A 25,926-nucleotide genomic window follows, 5' to 3' on the forward strand; every position below is an offset into this window, starting at 1 on the left:
ATGAGCTCATGCTCTTCATACATAATTACTAAAGGAATATTATAACAGAAGCTGGGTTAAATTTGATAAGTAAAACAGCTCTTTTAAGATTGAGATAAAACTGCTTTGAACAGATGCCATGCAATGCATTTGGCACAGAAGCATCCACAACACAACTTGCTAAAAGTACTTCTCACACTCTCAACAGGAGAACATTTATCAAAAGTAGCAGTCACAGATTCTGAAAGTTATAAAGCTGTCAAGAAAATGCTAATTTAATCAAGTGCAGGTTTCTATAGGGTAAAATTTCAACATGATCTCAGTGTGAGTGCTTCAACAGCATTCAGAACTAGATGTATATTATGCTGCACCCAAGATGATGCTTCACCAAAGATTCATCTTTCAAATAAAGTAACGCTTAAGTACAGAATAAACAGAGCTATAGAGATCAATAAAACATATATAATAGCCGATAGTGACAATGACAAGGCTGCCCAATATTCCAAAATCTGATCTGCGTTATATAGATTTAAAAAATGAACTTTAATAGGTGACAAGGGCTTGCCTTCCACAGACATATTCATAAGTAATTCTACACAATTCAAGTTTAATCAGTAGCTTTTAAGTTCCCTAGCTGCAGTTTAGCTATGTTAGATATTATATGTGCTTTGGATACAAAATTACTTCAAATAGTGTAAGATTGACTGATTCCTTACAGGAGTAAGGACTAGTACCAGTAAGGTCACTTTGTCTGCTCACACAGCCCCGATCAAGGAACTAGCACTTAGGACCTAAGGCATTCATTCCTCTAGACATCACTTGCATGTGCACGTGGCTACCTGAAAACATCTTGTTGAGAAATCTGAACAGAGGAAAGGAATCTTTATTACTGATCATATGGAGCCTGCCTTGGGATAAACCACAGTAAACATCACCTGTAGGAAGACTACACATAAGTGACGCACATATTCTAACACTGTACAAACTAATTGTGAAGGTAGAATCTGTCCAGGGACTCTTTTTAATGTAGTAACATGGCATGAAATTACAAGTCCATAACAGAAGATTGAAATGTTTCCTGGGAAATATCTTGAGTGAGATTATATTCCTCAATGAACTAGTAATAGCATTAGGAATTAGGTCAATACATATGAGCTGACAGCCTGCATTTTTAGCATTTCTTAATGCAAAGCACGACCTAGTGTTTAGCTTAATTAACATTCACTTCATTGTCACCAACAGATTTCCAATGAGAGTCAAAGCACTTTCATTTTCATTATTATTATTTAATAACATCAGTGTATGTATGCTTAAGCTCCAAACTAATACTGAAAAGGAAGAGATACTGAGAAATACTGAACTATTTTCCTCATTTAATGTTCTGTTTATCTGCAGTGTTTCACTGTACTATAATGACATTCTACATCCACTGTAAAAGCAAATGCCTTATGTTGCTCTGTATTTCACTGATCACATAGTTGAACGCTGTGCAACCTGATATACACACAGAGTGTTCTTAGCTGAATTGGAGCAGTTTAATGAAACAGCTGTTGGCAACCATTTACACTTCTATGGGTCTTGGATAACTTTATACATAACAGAAATAATACATTATGCTGACAGTAAACACACATTCATAACTTTTACTGGTCTATCTTTTATAACTTGCTTGCTAATTTTCTACTGCTTCTTCAGTTCAGAATATTACTAACAATGAAGAGTGCTGTTGTACAACAGCAAAAACTTGCAACCTCTGACAGAGGTTTCTTTTTATGACTTCTTATCTCTTATTCATTCCATCCCTTAATCAAGTCTATAACTGTCACCACCAATTTCTGATAAAATATTCCAATTAAACAAACTTTAAAAAATGCCCCCAAAGAGCATGTAATACGCCAGCTGCTGTTTTATTACTTTTCTCACTTGTCTCACTCTTAGCTACTAATAAAATTGTTCATCGTTTAATTAAGTGGATTGATGGCTGAAGTCCTTCTTGCTAAATAAGCAGTCAATGTTCTAGATGTGTGGACACTAGATCACTTTTCTAACATAAGTTTCAGCCAGTCCCCATGAAGATTCCCATGAATAAGGGCATTATCACAGTCTGTCTCAACACAGAATCTCAACACCCCAGCCAAAGCACTGCAGAAAGAAAAGACCACAACAAACATGTCTACAAACTCAGTTAGATAAACTAAACAAAGACAGACCTGTGGTGCCTCAAGGCTTTTTGCCAAAAGTACTCAATTTCTAATTATCCTGACAGTGAAATGGACCCAGATTTCCCTTTTGCAACACCTTTTGTACTTACTTTTTAAATAATTCCAAGTACTGCACAATTATTTCCTCTAGAGAGTGTTCTTGAGTCTGTCATTCTTCTACTTAATATTGAGATGAAAAAATATACTTTTAATAAAACCTTTTTCATGAATACAGAAGCATTGATTTGCATCTCTTTCATTTTCCTGATGCTGAAATAATCAGGAGTCTAGGAATACTGTTAAACTCAATGTTCTTCAAAGTCTACCTTCCTAATATATGTAGCAAGATAATGCTAAAAGCACAGATGTGATACAAACAAGAAATTGTACTCACTTCCAAAAACAGAGATTAATATTTTTATAATGGTTCGTGATTTTGCAAAGAACATCAACTCACATTTGATTTGGAAGAATCTTTAAATCAATCTTTTATAAGATTCACCATGGTTCAGCATCTTCTGAATTCTTGATTACTGTACCTCTCTAAACATATTTATGGACCTGTGAAATCCCAAATATTCATGATCTATTTTTAAAATTCTTACACTTGCTGACTCTGCATTAAATAGCAAATATTTAATCTCTGTGACTGTTTTTTTATACAACACTTATTCTGGTAGAATACGAACTGCTAAGTGTTTAATATGAAAATACTTTCAAGATTTTTTTTTTTTATGAACGTTTGCATTTAATTCGTAGTCCCTGTTCCCAAACATAGAATGGCCTCTCCTTTAGCATCTACAAAGTTATCAGTATAAGATTTCCAATCGACTTGAACTAAATTTAATTGTCATTTACTTTCTTATGAGATCATGCATTTTAACACAGAAGTTGCTCATAGGATAAAAATTCCCAGTAATACAGAATGTAGTAGATTTAGACAGGAGTACATAAGGAATCTGAGAACTGGAGGTAAGACTGCTAAGGTCTGAAAGAGACAACATTTTCTAAAAATGCCTCCTTTATAAAATGAAGCATGTCATCCTTGAGGGAAAACAGTAGTACCCTGTCACAGGCTGAGTACTGATTAAAAGGGAAAGGACTGGGACAGACTCTTCAAAAAACGTGAAAGTTCAATATAATAATTAGAACATCATTTTATTATGCATTAATATTTAGTTGTCCCAGTTGACAACTAAAAACGAAGACTCGAAGTTAAGACATCTCTCCCACCATGTTTTTCTTCACAAATGCCCAGGATAAAAAGTAAGAATAGCTCTGTTCTTACCTCTGCACACAAAGGCAGTCAAATATATAAGAAGCACTACAATAGGACATTTCCCTCCAGAATGTCAGCAAGAAAAACTTCCTTCCACCCCCTTTTTTTTTTTTTTTCAGAAGTTTCTCAGGGTGTTTTCTCATTAATACAATCATGCACATGGAACAGAAATTTGCTGCGGCACAGTCTAATTTTCTGTTATTCAGTATGATAACAACATTAAAAAAAAAAAAAAAAACTTAAATTATAGAAGAACAACTGTCATTTGAAGGGGGAAAAAAAAGCCTCTAAGATGAATGCAGTGTTTTAAGCTCCAGGACAGAGAGCTCTAGAGAATTAAGAAGGCCCAGAGGATGAAATTTTCTCTAAAAGACAAGTATAATAAACAACATTAGAGGAAAAGCAGATAGAAGAAAACTTGCTTCATTAACCATATTTGTACTTATCTAAGCTTTAGTTACAGTTCCGTTTTCATAATTCATGGGGAAAAAGTATACTGAATTGCATAAAAACTGAGAATTGTGTGTATTACTTGCAATTTCTATGGTTTCTAGGGATTTGCTTTGAGAGAGCATCTTAGAGTCAGGTGATTTGCATGAAATCAGTAAATAGTCCTTTCCATTGACAAAATCTCTCAGGAACACCAGTGAGATTTTAGCTACTTAAAAATACATAAAGAATAGTTATTGAATTCCAGCTAACTGAAGCAAGGATGTCTAATCCTTCCAGATGCCAATGAACCAGCAGCATACTGCTTCCACTGGTGCTTCTACTGCAGATGGTTCTGTCTTGGGGGTTATAGTTTAAACTTCACATTCTGCCAGAAGAACTGACACTTCTACGTGCAGGAAAATATGCGTTGAATACCGCCAAACTCAGTTTTTCTGCAAAGTCACTAATCTCACGAATAGTCTTATCTCTCCTTTTTTTTTTTTTTTTTTGGTGGGGGGGGGGGGGGAGGAGGGTGGGCACTCCTGTTCTCGTATCTTCTGCAGGATTAGAAATTCCTACTTCCAGCTGCCTACAAACTAAGTAGTTAATTTATGATCACCACTGAGGTTTCCTTCTTTGTGGAGAAAGAGGAACAAAGGACAAACGACTCCATTTTAAAAGAGGTGTTTAAAAAATACAGGATGAATTGCTCCAGAGAGCCACACTGCGTACTGAGGGATGCCAGAAAAACTAAATTAGATGTGCAAATTTTGACAGAAAGCAGTTCAAGATTAATCCCATTCTTACTAACTACTTGTTCTTTGTATGCTGTCTGCTTTAATCTCCTTTTCTTAGGACTCATTCAAAATACTGGTATTAGAAGTCATCTTTTAGGTGTATTCTTCACTGACTTGCTCATGAGAACGTACCATAGATCTTCTGGACTGTGCACTCCAGATTATCTTTCCATCTTCAGTTTCCAGAGGCATGATATATATATAATATATGATGACTCGATCTTTAGTTATCTCCTCTGCAAACTCATTCCTCCTTTAAGGTACTTAATGACTACTCTCTTGTTTTGTTCATGATGGTGCACCTTTCCATGGTAGCCACCAAGCCAAATGCTGTATTTCACTCCAGACACATAAGTGTCTATCACAAATACACCTAGTAAGTAATCTAAGATCAAAACACCTTAGATAAAAATTTGATAGCTTGTACAAGATCTTACTTATCTTTTAAGTTTGGCTAAAACAAGGATATCCCTGCTACAACAAAAACAAGATCTCATGAAAAATACAGTGCTGCTAGGATATTATTTTAGCCTAACTTTCCTTCCACTCACTGGTACAATTTTTATGGAGTTTAGTAAATCAAAATTCAACCATTGTTAACCATGTTCAAAAATCATGAATCTTGTATTATTTTGTAGCTTATATATTTTTTTTTAACTCTTGGCTTTTGTAGAAAGGATTGTCCTTGTTAGCTGTTCAGTGCCAAGTTTGCTCACACAAGTCAATTAACTATGATTTGTGCTTTCAAAACAAAGTTGTGAGGAAAAAATTAAATTAAATCCCAAATCTACTTTCAGCCTTTCTGAGCCTGAAAACATATCTAAATTATTCTGTGCACTTTTGCACAGAGGTGGTGAGGGGATTATGAAGGATTAAAACTGAAGGCAGGAGTCTCTCCTTAGGCAATGAAAAAATTAATCTTCTCCTGTACCAAAAGAATGGACCTACTCTCTTATCAAACGTAGCTGTATAGAAGAAGCTTGGATGACAGACAATGCAAGAAAAAAAAAAAAAAAAAAAGGAGGAGCAGCATGGGAAAACAGTTTTTCCAGTGAATTTCAGAAGTTGTATTGGAATTTTTGGAATTCATATCAACTTGAATTGAAAATATTCTCCATCTACTGTGTTCTTCTCACATTCTACTTTGTTTCATTTTTCAACTTACAGATTTTTAGTTTTTTTAATGAGAAAAACATGACTTGAGTTGTGCTAGAGCACTGAGGAAAATACCTTAGGAAGAAGAAACAAGATGCAAAAAAATAAGGTTTTACAAAAATTACGCTACCTAAGAGGGCTATTCTAAATCTTTTCCAGCAAATCAATTCATATAAGCCACCTGTCTTCTTGTAAGCTGAGTTCTGCATTTCATTCCTCCTTTTTGCTACTTTCTGACATTCCTGCACCTTTCAAACATTATAAGGTTTTGGAAAGAAAGGAAAAGTCCCTTACATATCTCATATCACAGAGAAAAACATAAATGAAGTTATTCAAAAACTTCAAATAAGTCATGTTCTAATCTATTTCTTGTATTGTGTGTAACATCTGTAGATTTGGGTTTTGTTTTAAATCCAGAAACTAGATATTTAAGAGGGAAAACAGAAACAACAAAGAGAACACACTAAGCATGTGGTGAATCTAATTTCAATATCATGCCTTTTTAAAATGATATGAAACAGGAAGAGCTGGACTATTATTCTTATGGGTCCCTTTCAATGTAGGACATTCTATGGTTCTATGATTCTGAGTGTCTAAATTTAAAAGAATGTGAGTATTTAAATGAAGTGAATAGAATTCTAAAAAAGAATATTGCTCAATATTTTGAATATTGATTACTGAATGAATAGGACTGTTCAATATTTATACAAAGAACAATCATCAACTAGTAAATATTAAAGCAGTTAGATGGAACTTGTATTTATTGCTTATACTCCATAGATATAGTTAGGAAACACAGAAGTTACACGCACTAATTTGCCACGTTTTAAAGATGGAGATGGTAGAAAATACTGCTAGTGTGATAAACCATTGTTTCATTAATGTTTCATTAAGCACTGAAGAGCTTTAACTTATTGAAATTCATAAGGGAAATAACTTTGTACATCATATCAAAAGCAAGTATTGAAAAACCTGAAGTTAATTATACGCTGAATTATTTTAATGCTATACTGAATTGATTATACTGCTTTCACAAAGACTGCACAAAATGCTTAAACTGTAACAGAAAACAAATTAATAAAAACTAAGCCAAGAAAATCAGAATAAGATGCATTAAGAAAAATAATTTAAAAAAAAAAAAAGCCAAAACAGCGACGCTGAAAAATAAAGTTAGTTTGAAATTTTTGTAGGCAGCTTGCATTATATCCACAACAAATTATCAAGCATTATTAAAATGATGGATAATTTGAATAAACTCATTATAGAAATATAAGAAACTCAAATCTGTTGTGAAAACAGACTTAAAGCTTACATACTATTTCTTACAGAAAAAATTGTTAGTTGAGGAGGGATGAGGGGAGCTTTTTTGTTTCAAATCCACTTGTGCAATTCCAAAGAACACATAAAGCATTATAAACTGGAGGTTACTCTGGTTTTCTAATATATCCTCTATTACAAGAATACATATATTTCAATCATGAAGCCCAAGAGAGCTAACATGACCCAGCCTATAGCTGAAGAAGCTGTTCTTTCACATCACTTCAACACTGCTGAAACACACCTCCTCACTGTGCTCACACCCACTGCTAGGTCTTCATAAACCTTCAGCAAGTGTTGATGAATGTAAGGGGGAGCCATTTTTTCCACAGAGGAATTCAGTGACTCACCTTTGCTTTATGTACTCTTCCATATCCATTTTGTCAGACCACTCCTCTGCTGCCCAGCCATGAAACATAACAGAACATTGGTGTTAATAACGTCCATTTCTCAGAGACCTTATGCTGCAGTTTTAATGTGGAAGAATACACTTCCCTGTAAGCATCCCTTGTAAGATGCTCTGTTCCCTCAGTCAAATTGACTTTCTGGCGCGACACTGCTCTCTCTTCCAATTTTTTAATATATTAACCACATTCAATTGAGTCTGACATGGGGGATTGCCTTAAATTAAATTCTACAAGTTACATTAATGCTTGGCTGAGTGGCTGAGTAGATCATTAAACAAAAACTTATAACTCAGACTCCTATGTGATCTAGTGGTAACACTCAGCCAATAAGTCAGCATACTATGGTTATTTTCTAACTATACATATGTGCTGCTGTTTTAACTCAGCAAAACATACAGGTAGCAGTGGAGAAAAGAAAGAAAACATACAGGATGGGAGACAAATCCATATGAAACCTGGAGATGTTAGTTCTGCCCCTCCTGAAGCAAGTTGGCTCCAGTCCTACCAGCCAGCTCTCAAGAAAAAAAAAAAAAAGAAAAAAAAAAGAATAGAAAAAAGTTAAACCTATCTTTCGGTGACAAGATGAGATTTTTCATCGTATGAGTTAGGGTTTGGACTCTACTTCCTATCTATGCCCAATGTATTTGTTACCCTGCACATGTGATCAGGTGTTCACAGAAATCCCTACTGATAGTTGCATCCAGTTTCTCAGATTGCATACACATTTGCGTGTACGTTTGTAGTTCTGCTGCAGTCAGAGAATGCTTTCTTGTTTTGTGGTGTACATTTACAATAGTTATTGCATGAGCCTTTGTCCACAATCAGGTCTTCTTGACAAAACAATTATAAAATCCCCTTTACATTGTTTATGGCAGTGAGACACATAATTTTATCATGACTTAATACACGTGGTTGCTCTCTTCTTAATTTTCTCAGCATCCAGATTTTCCAGTTTTAATTCCCACTCTTTGCCTTAGCTATGTGGATTTTTGTTTGTTTTCAGTGACAAGAAGTGCTTAGTATCTTCAATTTGGATGAGACACAGTAGTCAGGTACAGTAATTAATTCCTGTAACTTTGCTTCATTTGAACAAGGAGGAATTATGGGTTTTGTTTCCAAACATGCTGGCTACAAAGATTATCCAGAGCTCACTGAATGACTGTGGAAATACATGTTTATCAAGAGAGATGCTGATAAACTGGATGAAGCAGATACATGCAAGGACAATTATGTTGTTTGAAGGACAAGTGACTGAGAAACACTGATAAAAGCAAACAAAAGGATTATAATTAGCAACCTAACAACTGCAAAAATAAATAAGTAAAAATGCTGCATGTTATAAAAGGAAAAGCTATTACACATCCTAAAACCAACTGAGATGAAACACTGCAGAGTTTGTTCCTAGTTTCTTTTTCATAGGAAAAAGCTTGTGAATTAAAGTTGTGCTGTGCCACTGTAAAGCTAACAGTTTTTAGAACCAGTGACTATAGCAGCAATAAATCCCAGGTCTGTTAAGGTATTTCAGCCCTGCTATTCACAGTGATTTGATCTCTGCTGCTTTCTTCAGTGGTGTGCACACACATATTCCACACAGGTCCACCAGAGAGAATGGTGAAACCCCATCCTTGTAGCATTTCAACACTCACCATGGTTACATAGAAGCACAGCTGACCTGACCTTGAGCTGAAAATAGACTTACATTTATTTGTCAAATCACACAGCAAAGAACAATGCATATGCCATCAGCCCGAGTTCATTCTGGGTTAGCAGCAAAGGGAAAAAAAAACACAAAAGACCATTTCTGATAGACAAGTGAGCCATAACTCTTTAATTCTCAAAGAAATTTTCTCCAGACTAACATACACAAGACTGACACATTTCACTTGAGGCCTCTTTCTCCTTGCACTTTCTTAAAACAAAAACTACCACTCATCGCATTTAATACATAACTCATTACAACAAATACCCATGCACTGTATTTAATCAAATAATGAAACACTAAACTAAGTAGAGATCAAGGTAAGAGAGGGCAAACTTACTGCCAGTAGATCGGAAGATGGTCTACTGGCCCACACAGCAGTGGATGGAAAAAGACTATGTGAAGCAAATGGCTATCTGAAACTCTAGATTTTGAAGTGCCTCAGTCCAGTTCCGAAGCTAGCAGCCACGGAAGCCAGATGAGACAGAAGAAAAAAAAAGCCTTTGCAAAGAGTGAAAACCTTTGCAAAAACAACTAAGTCAGCTGAAGGAAAAGGTCCCTTTCTGCAGTTTATGAAGTAAACTAAAGGGATCTTAATGAAAGAAGAAAGAGTTCCCTTTTTTTATCTTAATTTCTAAGTTTGCATCAAGGATATGAGGAATGAGAGAATAACAGCAATGAGCTATGGAAAGAAAGAATAGGAGAGGACAAGTCTGCATGCAGTGGTAGGCAAGAAATGCAAACTTTAGAAATATACTTTCCAAGGAAAATACGCATATTTTCAGAGTCAAATGAATTTCTGCCACACTTATGCATACATAAAATATATGGACTCTGATCCCTCATTTTTGTCCTGTTTTAGCATTCTTAGGATTACATTATGGAATAGTATTGTATTATTGAATGTAATCCTTTAACAGCAAAATGCTACCCTTATAGGATTAATTAAATAGTTTTAATATTTGATTACTACTTTGTCCAATAGGGAAGGACTTGGAAAAGCTGCTCTGACTTTTGGTCGGAAAAATCAAGCATATGGCTTGTAAAGTTGCTTATAATATGCACTGCTTATTTATAATCATTTGCTCATTTCAAGCCTCCTTAAAAATCACAGAAATGCTGGAGAATTAATGCCTGTAATATTTTGGCTTGCTGAAACCATCTGTTTAATGCAAGTTATTTAATTTATTTCAAATTCTAAATCCACAGAATCCAGAGACACATTAGGGAAACAGCCAAGCCAAGTGCAGTAAGCTAAGCACAGCAATGATATCAAGGAAGAAAATATAATTCCAGCTCTCTGTTATTGGCATTCATGTGTAAGCATCATCAGAAAAAAACAGCCCAGACCTAGCCTTAGGAACAATTGATTACAGCTTCGCTCTAGCAAAACGCCTTTCTTACAAGTGACGGGAACCCTTGAGAGAGTAAAAAGGAGATATGATTCAGTCACCCTTAACTCTTGACATTAGGCTTTCGCTGGTTTAACATACAAGTGTTGATGCACGCAGACTTTCTCAAGCACTTACCACTTGTCCTTTCAAGCATCCTTCTTTGTAGCGCTGGTTTCAGCATAATCACTCTTTCTGATTTCTCTTCATCTCATCCTCCATCTCCACAGGGATCCATTTTGTGCATTCACAAAACACTTCTTGAATACTTTGCTGAAGTACCTCTTTCATTCTTCTGTACAGTCAAGATAACATTCATCCATTAGTCTAAAGGTTTGTTCAGTTATAACTATTGTCTGAAGCACAGCATACATTTACGTATTTATTTTTTTTCAAATATCATTTGTTCATGTGAATACTGATTCAAATAACCAAAGAAAAAGGACTCTTTTGCAGTTCACTGATTATTGTTTATATTTACTACTGTTTCTCTGGAGCTCAGTATCTGCACTGTCAGTGCAAATAAATACCATCTAGTATAATATACAGAGGCTTTCTGAGAGTGAAGTAAAGGATTTTCTCTTCTGGTCTTCCCTGCTGAGAGATTTATTTGTTATTTTGTTTGGGTGAATGTTTGTCCTTATTTCTAAAGGAAAAAAAAAAAAAGATTAAAAAATTAAGATAAAACACTTTTCTGATGTGCTGTTAATAACAATTCCCTATTCATGGTCATGTTGTCATTTGTCCAGTCTAACCACTTGCTTTTTCTACAACTAATTAAACTGCAGAGAAGACCTATAATAAGAGTTAGCTCCATTTTTTAAACACATCCTAAGTCTACTGAAGGTAAATGGAGATTTTGTCCATTTTGTTTGAACCTTTATAAAATGCATCCACCAGCTTCTGATGTTTCATACTGGGAATTGAGAAGTTTTGAAGGTATTGGGAAAAGCTTCCCCCTATCCTTGTTAGGAACTTTTCCTCCTGTTCTAAAAGCTGGCTTTCATGTCTGACCACTGTTTTTATACGGAAATTCAATTTCAAGTTCACAAGTCTGAAATTTCTGTCCTAGAGAGGAAAAACATCATTTACATTGAATAGGCTGAAGCTTGCTCTCTAAACTAGGAACGGGACACACTTATATTCACTCCCACAGAAATAGAATCACACGAGTGCAACAAAACATCACCCACAGTTTGTAGGTAGGATCCTAAACGGTACCTATTCCTGAGGATCAGCTAGTATCTCTAAATATCCTCGGGGTAAACTGGCAAATCAGCATTTGGTTTCCATCCCAAACTGCCGCCTTTTTACAGAAAAAAAACAGTTAGGGAAAACACTCAACAACCATCTCCATAAGAATGTCCAAAGACAATATATGACTATGGCTTTTGTCCCCGCCCCTTCCTGAATTCTTAAAATGGTAAAACAATTCACAGAACTTCAAAGAATATTAAGAACAGATATTTGATGACTGAAAAATATCTTCGTGAGGCAGAAAGTGTTTTGAAGCTGTATTTCAACCTTTGCTTTTAAACCTTCACACTGAATATGGCCATCTCAATCTCCCATGTCTACCTGCCACCTTCTCTTTCCTTTCTTTTCTCGTATTCTTCTAGTGTTTGTATGAAAATCAAGCACGACTCTGAAAGAGCCTGTCCACATGCTCACACTTCACTTCTTACACAATTCAGTTTACATTTCTAGATCTTTTTTCATCATCTGTTTACGTGCAATTACAGGAGCTTCTATTCAAAAGTAAAGCAGTGAAATGTTACTGGCAATACTCTGGCAGGTAACTTAATACAGCATGCAGACAAGGGCAAACCAATTCGTGTGCTGTTCACTTCTCAAGCTAGAGTGCTTTCCACGTCTTGCATGTTCTCCTTTGCTAACAGGCTGAGGTAGTAGATTCCTATCTCAAAACTGATGCCAGAACAAAGTAAACTTTTAAAGAGTAGTTACTAGCCGTAAGTAGTAACTGAAGAGTAAACATTAGGAAATACAGTTCTTTTCATGCCTGACACCAGTTTGGATACTTAAGATCAGTCTTAACTGTTTGAACAGAAGAATGTGGGGCAGTAACACCAAACACAGAAGCACAAAGAGTACTTAACTTCAAAAATAAAGTTTTTCAGGGCGTGATAGCAAACATCAAGTCATCAAGCAAGGCAACGAGCTTCCCAACCATTTTCTCGCTTGCTCAGAAACAGCTCACTTCACTCTGCTCTGCCTCCAAGACAGTTAGCTGTACTCAGGCAGGCAGATATAGAACCAGCACTAAAGCTGCAGATTCTGACAAACATGCTTGCACTTCATTTGATTTTGGTTTGTTTTTTAAAGAATTGGAGTACATTTTCCGTCTACGGAATGTTTTAAAAAGAAGTATCCTAGACACACAGATGTAATCTGAACATGTCTTTAATCTACCTTTCCCTTGTCTGATCTAAAATAAACACTCCATTCTCCAAAAGACTTGCCAAGAAGACCCTCTACTCTTTTTTAAAAACAGCTATAGTTAGAAGACAAGACATGCTTCACACAAACACCTGATGCCCCTCTGTTCATCATTTGCTTCCCATTAAAATAAGCATCGAGAACAAGCTTCTTTGCAGAAGATGAGTTGATTCTGCATGGTACAGAGACGAGGATTCAAGTGAAAGCAACTTCAGTTTGTCTAAATAAAATTTTTATAAGGCAACAAGTATAGATTTTGCATAAAAATAATCAAAATAATCTCAAAGTACTAAAATAATGTTGCCACCAGAGAGAAAACTGTTTGCTCCTTGGGATCTGAAATATTTTTAAAGAACCAATTCTGATCCAACTTCTGACACTGATTTAGACATGCCAGATGCAGATAGCATTAAACACAGTTGATAATGCCTAAGGGGGATGTCATAGAAAAGTCAGCTTCTAAACCAGAGCATTTACAATAGCAGCTTTCCCTGAGAAATAACTATTAAAAGTTCAGAATGTATTAAAAATCATAATAAATAACTTTTTATAATTATAGATATGTGGATTTTCTTCTGTGTTTCTCAGAATCACATACTGAGAATATATTTGTAGAAAATTTCAAAATACACAGCCATCGTCAAAATAATACTGCACTTTTACAAGTCATACTATATAAATAATAAACAAGAGAATAGTTTCTTTTTCTAGTACAAGTTACAGATGTTCTTCAATACTCAGATAGGCCTGTCCAGAATTAACACTTGGGAAAACTATGCCACCCTATCATGAGTACTCTTTCCCAACTCAGAACTAAGTCGAGCAGAGGAGCAGGCTTTGTTCTCCAATTTCTGTGATTATAAAGGGACCAGACAGGGTGCTTGATGCAGGAACTTGCAGTATGAGTTCAAAACTGTGAAAATATAAAATAAGGCAGTATATATATAAAAAGGCAAAGGCCTTTTTGATCAGGGCCAGATTCCTAAACAGACTTTGTTGCTTAGGACACAGATACGCAAGCTGTGTAAAGGCAACGCCAGGAGAAACTAAGTTGTAGCATTAACAAAGATCTGAGAACAAGAAAAAGAAAACTAAAAAGCTTGAAGATTTCATATCATTTCATTGATTCAAACTATGATACCTCAAAGGCATGTCTATTTTGTCTTTATCTAATCCCACTACTTTCTATTTTTCCTTTTTTGTTTTTTAAGCCAAAAGACCAAAACCTTTTTTTAGCTTTATTCCAGATTTCGCTCCTGTTCTGTTAAAGTCCTATCACAGATGGCTACTATACATTTCACTCATAAGAGAGAAGCAAGAATATATTTATTGATAGAATATAGTTATTTAACAAAGATTAACCATAAATAAGGCAGCAATTTAACACTGTTAGAGATGGCAAGGTACACTTAATTATTTACTGCACAGAGGGTAAAATTAACACACTCATCCAGGAGGCCCTCCCTTTGAGTCATGAGTTTCAGAGAGGTTCCCCTTGCTTTCTAAATTCCTTCTCACATGAGCCTAGAAACACAGCTTAGAAACAGAAATATTGAAAAAACTGTACAGAAAAATCTACATGGAAGAAGTCTGATAACAGCCAATCATGTATTATACACCACTGCAGTATCACCCTCATTTTATCTTGTTTGTATTGTCACAAAGGTAAAGCATTCTCCATTGCAGGTGTTGAAAACCTTTTGGTCAAACTCTCCCAGAAATAATTTACAGTAGGACAGATTTTCAAACCAAGAGTACAAAAGAGAAAATACTATAGAGAGAGGTGGAGGTAGGGAGCAGGAGGTAGGGAAAGAGGGACAGTTGAGATTTTAGCATTTCACTAATCATGAAACTATGCATAGATGCATTTTCCTTCCATTGCTGACTGAAAACTTCCGAAATCTTAAAAAAGCTTCTATTTTTCAGCCAGCTCTGACGTACAACTTTGCTGATCTGTACCAAACCGGTGTTAGGTTGACAATAAGATTCTTGTTATTCCTGCTAATATCTGTGCAACACAATGCATCTACAAACATGAAAAGGAGATGACAGAAATTTAATGAAAAAATTTTTTGAAGTGTGATTATTCTTTTTGGTCCATGCATGTTCACAGATGTAATTTCCTCAATATATTTAATGGGAGTTATCAGAAAACTTGAAATCATTAATGAACAAAGGTTGTGAAATAAATAGTATAGAAAACAGTTGATGCTGAATTGTCTACGTGCAAAATTTTCATGATATTTGTTATCACAGATATGTAGAAATGAGTGGGATTGGACACATCCAACTTCAACTGTCATGAAATATTTCAAAGTGAGACCTTCATGCACTTTGGCAAACAAATACGTAAGTGAATAAACAGAAGAACGAGTACAAAAGCTCTTCAATTTTGACTTCAAACATAACTGTTAAACCACAGTAAATCCAGCAGTATTTTCTTCCCCTCACATGTTTTATTATGGGAAAGCAGAATATAAACTCAACAGGTATGTTCAATTATTCATGATTATTAAAAAGTAAATGAACTAGTGTGTTCTCAACATGAACACAATTGTCAAAGTGAAAAAAGCAAGTAAAGCACAAAATGACAAAGTGCAATAAGGCACATGCTTCTGTCAAAAAGTTTATAAGCAGAACACGGACAGACAAGCCAAATGGGAAATAAACTGCTAAATCAGTCAAGGGGTTTAATAGACAGTATAACCTTAGAAAACTGCAAGCCAGTAAAAATACCCATGGAAGTGGGAGAAGGATGCCAGGAATTGTAACAAGATGATTTCTAAATAAAGTTTCACAACAGCACTTTTAAGTATACTTCTATTTCAAACAATATCCATGTGTGAATCTTAAGTACACCTAACTTGGTGTGGTTCATACACTTGAAGATCAGGAGTATGAACTACAGAGCACACAATCTACAGATGTTACATGTAAAAACTACATTATCACGCATTACTGAGACACTTTTCAATTAACAAATCCTTTCTCCGATCCTCAAAACTGGATTAAGATTTTAGTCAGCTGATCTTATTGTTGAAATTGCCAGACAAAAATATTTCGTACATTTTTACAGAATTACTAAATACAAAAAGGACAATGGTGTTTTGCTATTTTTTTGTTGTTGTTGTTCTGTTTTAGTGTTTGCACATTCCATAAAATGGTATGGAGAAACAGTAAAGGTGAAGGTGCTTTTCATTAATGCTTTTCTGTGACTACATTGCCACCAGAGAAAGAGCCCCATTGCACAAGATAAAAAAGAATGTGAATTTAACACACTGTTACATATCAAATATGCTTAACATATCTATGGTAAAGTTATTCTTGTAAAAAGTAGAAAACTGAAAACAGTAATGAACAGTAATGTAAGAAAATGAGTATTGAAATCAAATCGGAATGAATAAGCAACACTTAGCTTTGGGGTGAAATTAATGCTGTCACAGATCCTAACAAACCACATCAGAAAGAAATTCATGAAAATCAAATTAGGAGAATGCTAGTTACAATAGTGTATACCAGAACTATATCGATACACCATACTTGGCAGAATTATATGGAACTGCAGAGTACTATGTAAGTACTGCACTATACACTAATATATAGGAGAGCACTGAACTCCTGGCTGGAAAGCATTTTTATGGCAGAGTTTACATCTGTACAGTTGAATGACTAGGAGTCAGGTGATATAATATCACTGTGGAAAACAAGCACTAGACTGTCATAAACTTCAAATGGCAGTTGCTATTAGAGACTTTGAAATTGACTTGGACAAATTAAAGATTCAGGTAAAGGTGAAGTCCACAGAACTGCACGTAGTTAGACTGCAGAAGAGAAATATAAAAGGTCAAGAAGTAATGTACCTGATAGAAGGGTTTCCTGAAACATCCATGCTTTTGTGTAACACTTGCCTAAATTTAAAGACCATAAGCTATGTTATACATCAAGTAACCAAAATGAAGAAAAATAAAGTTATCTTAACTAATGCTTGCACCACTTTTTATAAACTCTAAGCAATCTTTTTACATACAGGAATTTACAAATATTAACAAGAAATAAAACAAGATTAAACAGATTTAGAGAGGTTATACATTGCTATTTTACATAAATGAAACACCAAATCACAGGCATGAAGGGAAATTGCAATTTCAGACACTATTTCTTTTTCTGACAGAAGATAGATAGGGGATCACTAATGGCAATAAAGAAGTTAATAGCAGATGTTGTCCTGATGGATGTTTTTGGTCAAACTGCTGGTCTTAACACAGAGATAACGGAAGTTGAGCAGCTTGCAATCTACAAGAGATTACAGTAACTGATTTTTCTTCCTCAAAATAAATTGAACACTTTTAATGTCTGCATTGCACTTACACCTTACTGAAGTTTCCTCTGCAAAGGTGTAGAATTTGACTGTGTCCAGACCACAGTATCTTCCAAAAGAAAATAAGTCAGTAACAAACTCCATAGGACTGCCTATGCAGTCCCCTGCCAGAGCAGGAAACATTCCTAAAGTGCAATACAGGAGCTTATTTTTCAAGTTCTTCAAAACATTTAAATATTGATGTCAACAGCAAGAGTCATTCAACAAATTAATTTCCTATTTCAGAATCAGTATGAGTAAATTAAATGGATTATATCATCACAGAAATTAAATTCTGAAACAGAGAAATACTTCTCTAATATTTTTGCAGCTATTTGATCAAAGAATGAGCTGTTTCTACCAGATATTTCTTTTCATGTCCTCAAGATGCATTACAGTAGACATAAACACATAACTAAAGCTTTTTAAATTTACAAGCGAGCACTCATGAAGAACCCAGGAAATTTTGATTTACCCCTTTTCTCTAGGATTTCAGCCCCTCCTCCTCAATGTACTCTAGTTAAAACATCATTTCAAAGGCCAGTAGCTGACATACACTATAGAACTGTACTGAGAACCCTTCTGAAGACTTCAAATAATAACCGACATTCAATAGCCCTTAGTATACTATACTCATCCTTACACATAAGGCTTGACAAACCTATACATTAGCACAAATAGCTGCTGTAAGAGAATCTGCCAGAATTCACTGTGCCAGCTTATGCCATGCACTGGTGGGTGTTAAGAGAGAACATTCCAATCTGTCAGTCAAAAAAATACATATTTCTGTTTGTTACACACAACGAAAGGCACAGCCATATGTGAGGGAGTAAGAACTTCTTAAACAGGGTCTGCTCAGCATGCTGTTGGAAAATTTATCCAGTGTCCATACGATGCTGAAGGGAACTGGGGCTCCCAGCAATTTTTACTGTATTCCTCTCTTTAATCCATCTTATTAAAATATATCATATCATTTGTTTTCAGGTTTTTCCTACTGAGATACAGAAAGAAAGTTGCACCATATCTCATCCTCAACACTACACCACTCAGTGCAAAATAAAGATGCAGGTGCTATTCATGTGTAGAAGTAGACAAAATCAAAGCGACTAAAACAGTAACAAACCTCTTGCATATCTATACACACACATGTTTAAACTGAACTCCACAAAGACACACATGTACATATATCTAACTCCAAGAGCTTAAGATATCGCATTATAACCCTCTGCCAGATACGACTGCTTTGTAACAGCAGTGATAGAAATGTTGACTACCTTAGCTATCATAACTTCTAGAAGAGGACTTAGGTATCATTTATAGTTGCAGTAACATCTCAACCACAGTAATATTTTTGTTTTAGAGAACAGTAGTCACAGCACTGAGAGATGGAGTTATTATGATATCTTTTATTTATTGTAATTGAAATAATGGAAAAGAAATGGAAATATACCGATGAGTTTTTTAAATTAACCATAAAGCTCTCTAAGTAATGCTACTGCTTTAGCTGCACAGAAACATGGAAAACACAAACCAGCAGAAGTAATTGTATCAGAGAGAAATATTATTGCATTTTTTAAACACAATGAATGCTAATCAATACTCCAACTTTCTTTACATTTTAAAGCTATAAGAAAGAAATGAGATCAATGGTCTGTCAGCTTCTGAGTCCTGTATCTGTACATGACTTTAGCATCAACCATACCAAAGTACTTTTTTCGTAACATTACTTGGAAGGAGCCACTGAAACATTTAACAGAACACACTACATATGTAAACAGTTATTGATTACAGTTCCCTATCAATTCTCTTCTTAATTTCAGAACAACAGGAATTCCCTCAAAACTTCTAAATCTGTGACTGTCCTCATAATTTCAGAAAGAATGACAGAGGTAGATTTAACAGATTGTGAGAACATATCATGCCCTAAAAATGATATAGGATATGTTTTCAAAATGTGGAACTCTATTTCTAATTGCTTCCTCTTCTAATAACAGCTGCAGATTGTGCCACCTAAGACACAAGGCAGAATATTTTGTTAAACCACTTTGCTCCCACCCCCCCATCCAAATTAGAGACATTTGCTAATTAGATATCTAAAAAGGAGAAAGATGAGTCTTAGAAATCAAAACTACAAAGCATGAAAGAATACAAATAATGAGTACAGACACACAAACATCATCATCTCAAACAGAAAAAAAATATATATATAGGCACTTCCTTACTATTTAGTGCAAGACATCAAGTGGGTTAGGATTGGGTGAAAGGATCTACCAATTCAGTCCAATTCTGCATGAGGACAAGTAGGAGTTACTTGTATTAATACAACTGGAAGATATTACTTGGTTGTCCTCAGACAGAAGCTGCTCACGAGCTACCACTGAGTAACTGCAATTTCCAGTGTTACACCTCAAAACTAAAACTACAGTTGCGATAGGGGCAGAGCAGAAAGCTATGGATGAATCCCATCTGCCATCCCAAACTAAGCCTTTTCTACATTTTAGCTGGAGCTAAAATTTTCACCTTTTGTCTTAATTCTTTATATTAGTATTCTGAAATTTGTTTAGAGAGGTTTACAGCAGTAAAAAATATAGGTCTATATTTTTAGAAAGTTTTTACAGCCTTCTATTGAGTATTTTTATGGGACTATTCAGAGAACTGTCAGTTTTCTATTTCCCCGCTGACACACTGGCTTGTGTGATTTGTCACAAGGGTTGTCTCTGTCATATTACGTGACATAATACAAAGAAGCTTGGAAAATACAATGTGACAAGCCAACTAATGCACCGAGACAACAGGGAAATTTAAAAGTGCATATCTTAGAACAGAGTTGACTTCTTCCTTCTAGATTTCCTATCTTTTTTTTCCCCAAGTCCACATGGCTTCTCCTGCCATGAATGGTAAGGATTAGCTCTTCATTACCTATAGTTAAGCAGAAATTTTTCCTTCTAGCACTGACTGTGATAAACAAGTATTTTCTAATAACCCAGAGTACAGGCAATTTATTTTTATTTAGGGCTGTCCAGAGTCTGAAAAGACATGCACAAAGCTTCTTCCAAGTGAGTAGAGAAACGAGATACAAAGAAAAAAAACATTGTTCAGAGATGATCTATGAATAAAATTGCAGTGCATAATAATAAACAACAAGGTGAGCTAGAGAAATCTGTAGCATCTGTGGGCAACATAAAAGTAAAGATGCACATTTTGTATAGGGTGTGTATTTCAGTAGCAGTAAATAATTTTATTAGAAGTTCTATTTACAACTGTAGTACTACAAAACAGTATCTGTGAATCTCAACCTTACCACTCAATTTCCTATTGGCTTTAGCACATAAAGGAAAATTCCACACTATACCTTGTGAGCATTCCTGGAACTATATAGAAGCCTATTCTTCTAACAGCTTAACTAAGAGGTTAGTTTGTAGTAACTGTATATTCAGAGAGTAAGTTCCTTTTGGACATAACATCTTTTATACAAAATATGACAATAGATATTCCAGATTTAGAAATATTATTAAATATTATTAAAAATTTTTCAATTAAATTTGAGGATTACACTCGAACATGGGCAAAACTTGAATTTAGGTTAGTATTTAATCAAGATTCATGAAGAAAATCTCAAAACGTTTGGACAATTTAGAGTTATTGTACCTTACAAACCAAGAAACAAGCAATATTCTTTTCAAAAAGGAAACAATATGAATTTTTAAATACTATACAGTATGCAGTAACATTTTTTATTAAATAGGTTTTATACTTATTGCTTCATAATAATGTCACCATTTTCCTATTTTACCAAGTGGTAAAACTATGTATATTTGGGACCATATGCAGAACATAATATTGTAGTTACTTTTACTCTGCAGATTTAATGTGTATAATCAAAAGATCGTAGTTAAACTCAAATCCCAAAGCAATGCCTTGACTGAAGCAATTTTAACCTACAGTGTAATTAAATCATTTTTAATATTTTATGTAAAAATTATTAGCAGTGCAAAATATCATTTGTTCTACAGTATATTTTAGGGCTTATTTAGTCTCATGCATCTCCTCTTTTTCTTACTGAAACCTTTATAAAGTTCTTGTATACTACTCATTAATATTTATATAAACACTTCCAGATTTTCTCACAAAAACTTCTTAAGACGTATAAAAAAACATTATTGTTAAGCTAATGTTAGTTCTTTCCAGATTTCAGTAATACCATAACAAACATATCTGAAATTTGGTACCAGCAAACCTGTTCCCTCAGGGCTGTTTAACCCTATAGTGTTGGACTCCAATATACATGCTATGTTCATTAACAGAGCACCAGTAGCTGAGGCTAAATAAATATGCAGAACCCAGAGACTAAAAAAAAAAAAAATATTAAAAATTAAAAAGAATGCTGGGACCCCTAAGTTGGAATAGGACAGGATTTCAGTTAACAAAGTAGCAAAAGCAATAGATATATATCCATATAGCCATTCACCCAACCTTGCAATAGGAGATAGAGGGAACCACTTCAAGAAAACAGTAAGAGTTAGCCCAAAGGACATAAAAAGTACTACTTTTGATAGTAAGCAGAGAATGTTGCTGCAACAGGAGGGTAGGAAGGGAATGTTAGTAGGTTCACTGAACAAAATTTCAGTCACTATACATAGTGGGTAATAAGGAAGTGGGAAAAGAATGCACTTACTAATATGTCTAATACTGCAGTAGACCCTAAAAGAGTATGAGGACAAAGGACCAGAGAATGTGTATAACCACATAATGCCTGATCAGTATCTGCCATTGTCACTCCTAGAGATGGACTTCCAGGATCAACAGCAACGGGTTGCAGGTAGGAGGGTATCAACTGTCATCAACCGAGATTTCTGTCAAGGAACAAACATTTTTCCTTTTCAATATCACTCCCTTAAATCACTGTACAGAAATGTTATTAATCTTCCTATCACAAAAAAAACAAACAAACAAACAAAAAAACCTAGTAATCGGCATTGTCCACGATGATTTCACTTAAAAACTCTAACACTGAATGTCTGCAATCAGTTGCTTTTTTCCTTACATTGCCTCAGACATCAAAGTTCTTTTTAATTCCAAAACATAGGAGAGGCAGAGAGGTTTGATGTTAAGTATATTGATTAGTACCACTATTTAAAAAAAAAAAAAAAAAAAAGGAAAAAAATCTTAAGCCTTTAGTCATCCTAGTCATCCATAGAGATGTAACATTTTCATCAGTAAGAAGGTAGCCTGTGTGATGGTCTCTTGACCTTGCAGCAATTAATTTTACACACTGCAGAACTGCACAAGCAATATGAAAACATTTTGCTTTCTATCTTATGTCAAGTATATCTAAGCTTGCCAGAAGAATCAAACCTATGTGCTGAAGACATAATTCAAGGTTACTGAAATTTGAATCTCCTCCACAAACTATGCATCACGTAAGTAATCCTGATTTCAGTTATACTTTTAAAACTGCACTGAGAAAGTGACTGAAATTATATCTTACATGAAGAGCAACCACAAACGATACTCAAAATGATACTCAAAAGACATGCCATGTCCATATTTGCAAGTAAAATTACTTCTACTATAGCAAAATAACCATCTTTCTTTCAAACTAATCAATGCAAGAAGCATGTCATGCTGAAATCCCTTCATTTTTATACCTTCACTGCCCTTAAAGCTAAATGTTTGGTATGAAGGGACAAGCACAATCATTTGACAAATTTTAATTTAAAAATTTATGGATTTTGCACCATAAATATAACATAGCTGAATTAAGTTTACCAAACATTTAAAAGTTCACAAGTATTTGCCTACATGTAGGCATACAGAACTAAGATTAAAATGTTTTTGTTTCTTTAAACACACTACTAAATGTTATTGCATGGGTCTCCCAAGTTAAGCAAGCAGTGAATTCTCTGTAAAAAGAAGTGCATTACTGAACCGAAGCTGTCTTCGGGATAAACAGAAGTTCACACTATCAAGCTTAGTACTCAGAGCAAACAAAAACTCATAACACTCTGCAGCATGTCCCTTGGCTAACAAATGCAGGGAAATAACTGGTGCACTGTAGAGATCCATCCACTCTGATTGACTACAATTTGCAAGCAATTGCAGATGATATATGAGCCAGAGAAGCATACATTCATTCAATGGCCCTGAGACATGGAAACAAAAGTGATAAGCAAGGCAGATAATATTTGAAATCTAACAGGTAATCATCACAGTAGAGACATCTTGGAAGGAGTCCTCAATCAGCGATCTCATAGGTAGGCAATCCAGATTAATGGAGGACAGCAGAATTCAAGTGAACAAACAATTGATCAAATGCAAAATCATTGCTGCTGTTGTTTTTGTTTTGTGTTGTTTTGTTTTTTTAAACTTGCCTACCAACAATTGTAAAAATATATATTTTTTTCTTTCAATAATGCACAAAAATTGCAATCTAAAGATCCATAAATTATCCTTTATTATCCAAATAGTTTAAATCCGTAATTTCACTGCGTTCCCATCTCTGAAAAACTGATAGAATGTCAGTGTATTATTAGCACTTATGCACTCATACATTTAACAGTAACATTTTAAAAACAGGAATTTCACCATGAAAAGACCAACTGTTTCATTCTCGACATTTTCTGTATAAAAAAATTCAACAGATATCTCCTCAGGTTCTCCCCCAAAGAATTTTACAAATCAGTCATTAAGGAAAAAGAAGATATAATTCAGTCCATCATCCTGTCTTCAAACCATACTCAGTGAACACTTACAGAGAGACTGGAACATGAGGATTTTCAATCAGAGGGTGGTCACACACTGGAACAGATTGCCCAAGGAGGTTGTGGATGTCCCATCCCTGGAGGCATTCAAGGCCAGGCTGGACGTGGCTCTGGGCAGCCTGGTCTAGTGGCTGATGACCCTGCACATAGCAGGGGGGTTGAAACTAGACGATCATTGTGGTCCTTTTCAACCCAGGCCATCCTATGATTACTCAGGACATAGCTCTCACATTATCACCTAAAATAAATAAAATAAAAATCGATCTATAGCCCTGTGCCTTGTAACGGAAGTTTGTGTCCACTCTTACAGTACCTCCTACATAAGCTATCACTTCTGTGATGTAAATGTTAAGAATCTCAGGAAGGAAGTATAGAAATCTCAAATTACTGGTTTGAGGAAGGAGAAAAAAATATATATTTTTCATATTATTTTGTCAATATACATGACCAAGAACAAAATAATAATTGGATTTTAGTTCATCTTCAAAATCAAAAAAGATTTTGTAAATTTTGCCTTTGTTTCTCAGAGAGCAATTTACATACATTTTGATTTTGAAAAGGGAAAAACAGCACATTGTCACAGTGATAAAAACTTTCATGTTCAAGTACTTTCAATAAAAGTCAAAAAAGTACAGAATACAGATTAAGAACAGCAGAGACAATAGTTCACTTTTTACCCTATAAAGCCTGTTGTTCTGTTCTGCACAATTTAAATACTACCAACAGTAAAATCTTGCCAATGGATATTAAAAGCAACCTATCCTAATACATGTGTTTGTCATATTCTAAAAAACAAAACCAAAAAAACCACCATAACACAAAATCTTCAACATGACTAACATCATACAGTATCAATCTAAAGGCATTGAACATCTGTTAGAAATTAAGCTTTATTAAAGTAGGGAACTATAGTACAGAACTACGCATGCAACGTGTTCTGTACCAACAGGAACACAATCATTTTCAGCCACTAATACTCTTAATGGAAAAATATACAACAAAATACAATTACTAATCACCTGCTAACTGACACGCAAGAAAGTGGATGTTGAGATGTGTGCAAACTGCATGAAAAAACAGCTTATATTACTGTCTTTGAATATGTTCTGCTTGGAACCAGAACACATTACATTCTTACCAAAAAAAGCCACTTGTGATTCAAGTGACAGGATTTAATGTGATGGAAATGAGATAGGCTAGATCTCATACTGAAGCAAAACACACAGGTTAAATGAAGCGAACATGGAAGAGACCATTCACCCACACCACCACATGATGAGGGGCAAAGTGTATAAAATGCAATATGAATAAATGTTCATGTACATGGCTTATTACGCATTTCTACTTACCTTCAGAAAAGCAGAGCAGTTCCAATACAACAGACATACTGATGCTTTTATAAAATCCAATGAAACACTGAGTTCTCTAATTTACAAACAGATACTTGAATAGAACAAAACCTTTAGAATTTAAAGAGCCTGAATGAACTTTCCCCCCAAAAAAGTCAAGAGCTCCTGTCATCAAAGCAATAAAGTCAAAACCTCTGAAGTTTAAGGGTCTGCCTACTACTTGAGTGATATGTGTTAACTGGCATGCCCTAGCTTTCACATTCATGCACTAAATTCTTCTTGATGGGCAGAGACTTTTTAAGACAGACTACAAGCTAAAGAACTTTAAATCTTGAGAATACTAGC

General features: G+C 34.9%; 1 protein-coding gene across 3 annotated transcripts in view; it reads right to left on the minus strand.

The window, feature by feature from the left end:
• LOC146544646 (uncharacterized) overlaps window positions 1–25,926 on the minus strand; it is a 105,560-nt gene that overhangs the window by 19,192 nt on the left and 60,442 nt on the right. Inside the window, exon 3 of one of the 3 annotated variants that reach the window (XR_014882178.1) lies at window positions 10,796–10,952. The exons of 1 other annotated variant lie outside the window; for it this stretch is intronic. The gene's annotated coding sequence lies outside the window, so the exon portion shown is untranslated. Of the gene's footprint in view, window positions 1–10,795; window positions 10,953–24,157; window positions 24,471–25,926 lie in introns of those variants that run through there. One more of the 3 variants, XR_014882179.1, reaches the window with a different exon arrangement.

This window comes from Meleagris gallopavo, chromosome 3, assembly GCF_905368555.1.
Source record: "Meleagris gallopavo chromosome 3, MGAL_WU_HG_1.1, whole genome shotgun sequence".
Lineage (NCBI taxonomy): Eukaryota > Metazoa > Chordata > Aves > Galliformes > Phasianidae > Meleagris > Meleagris gallopavo.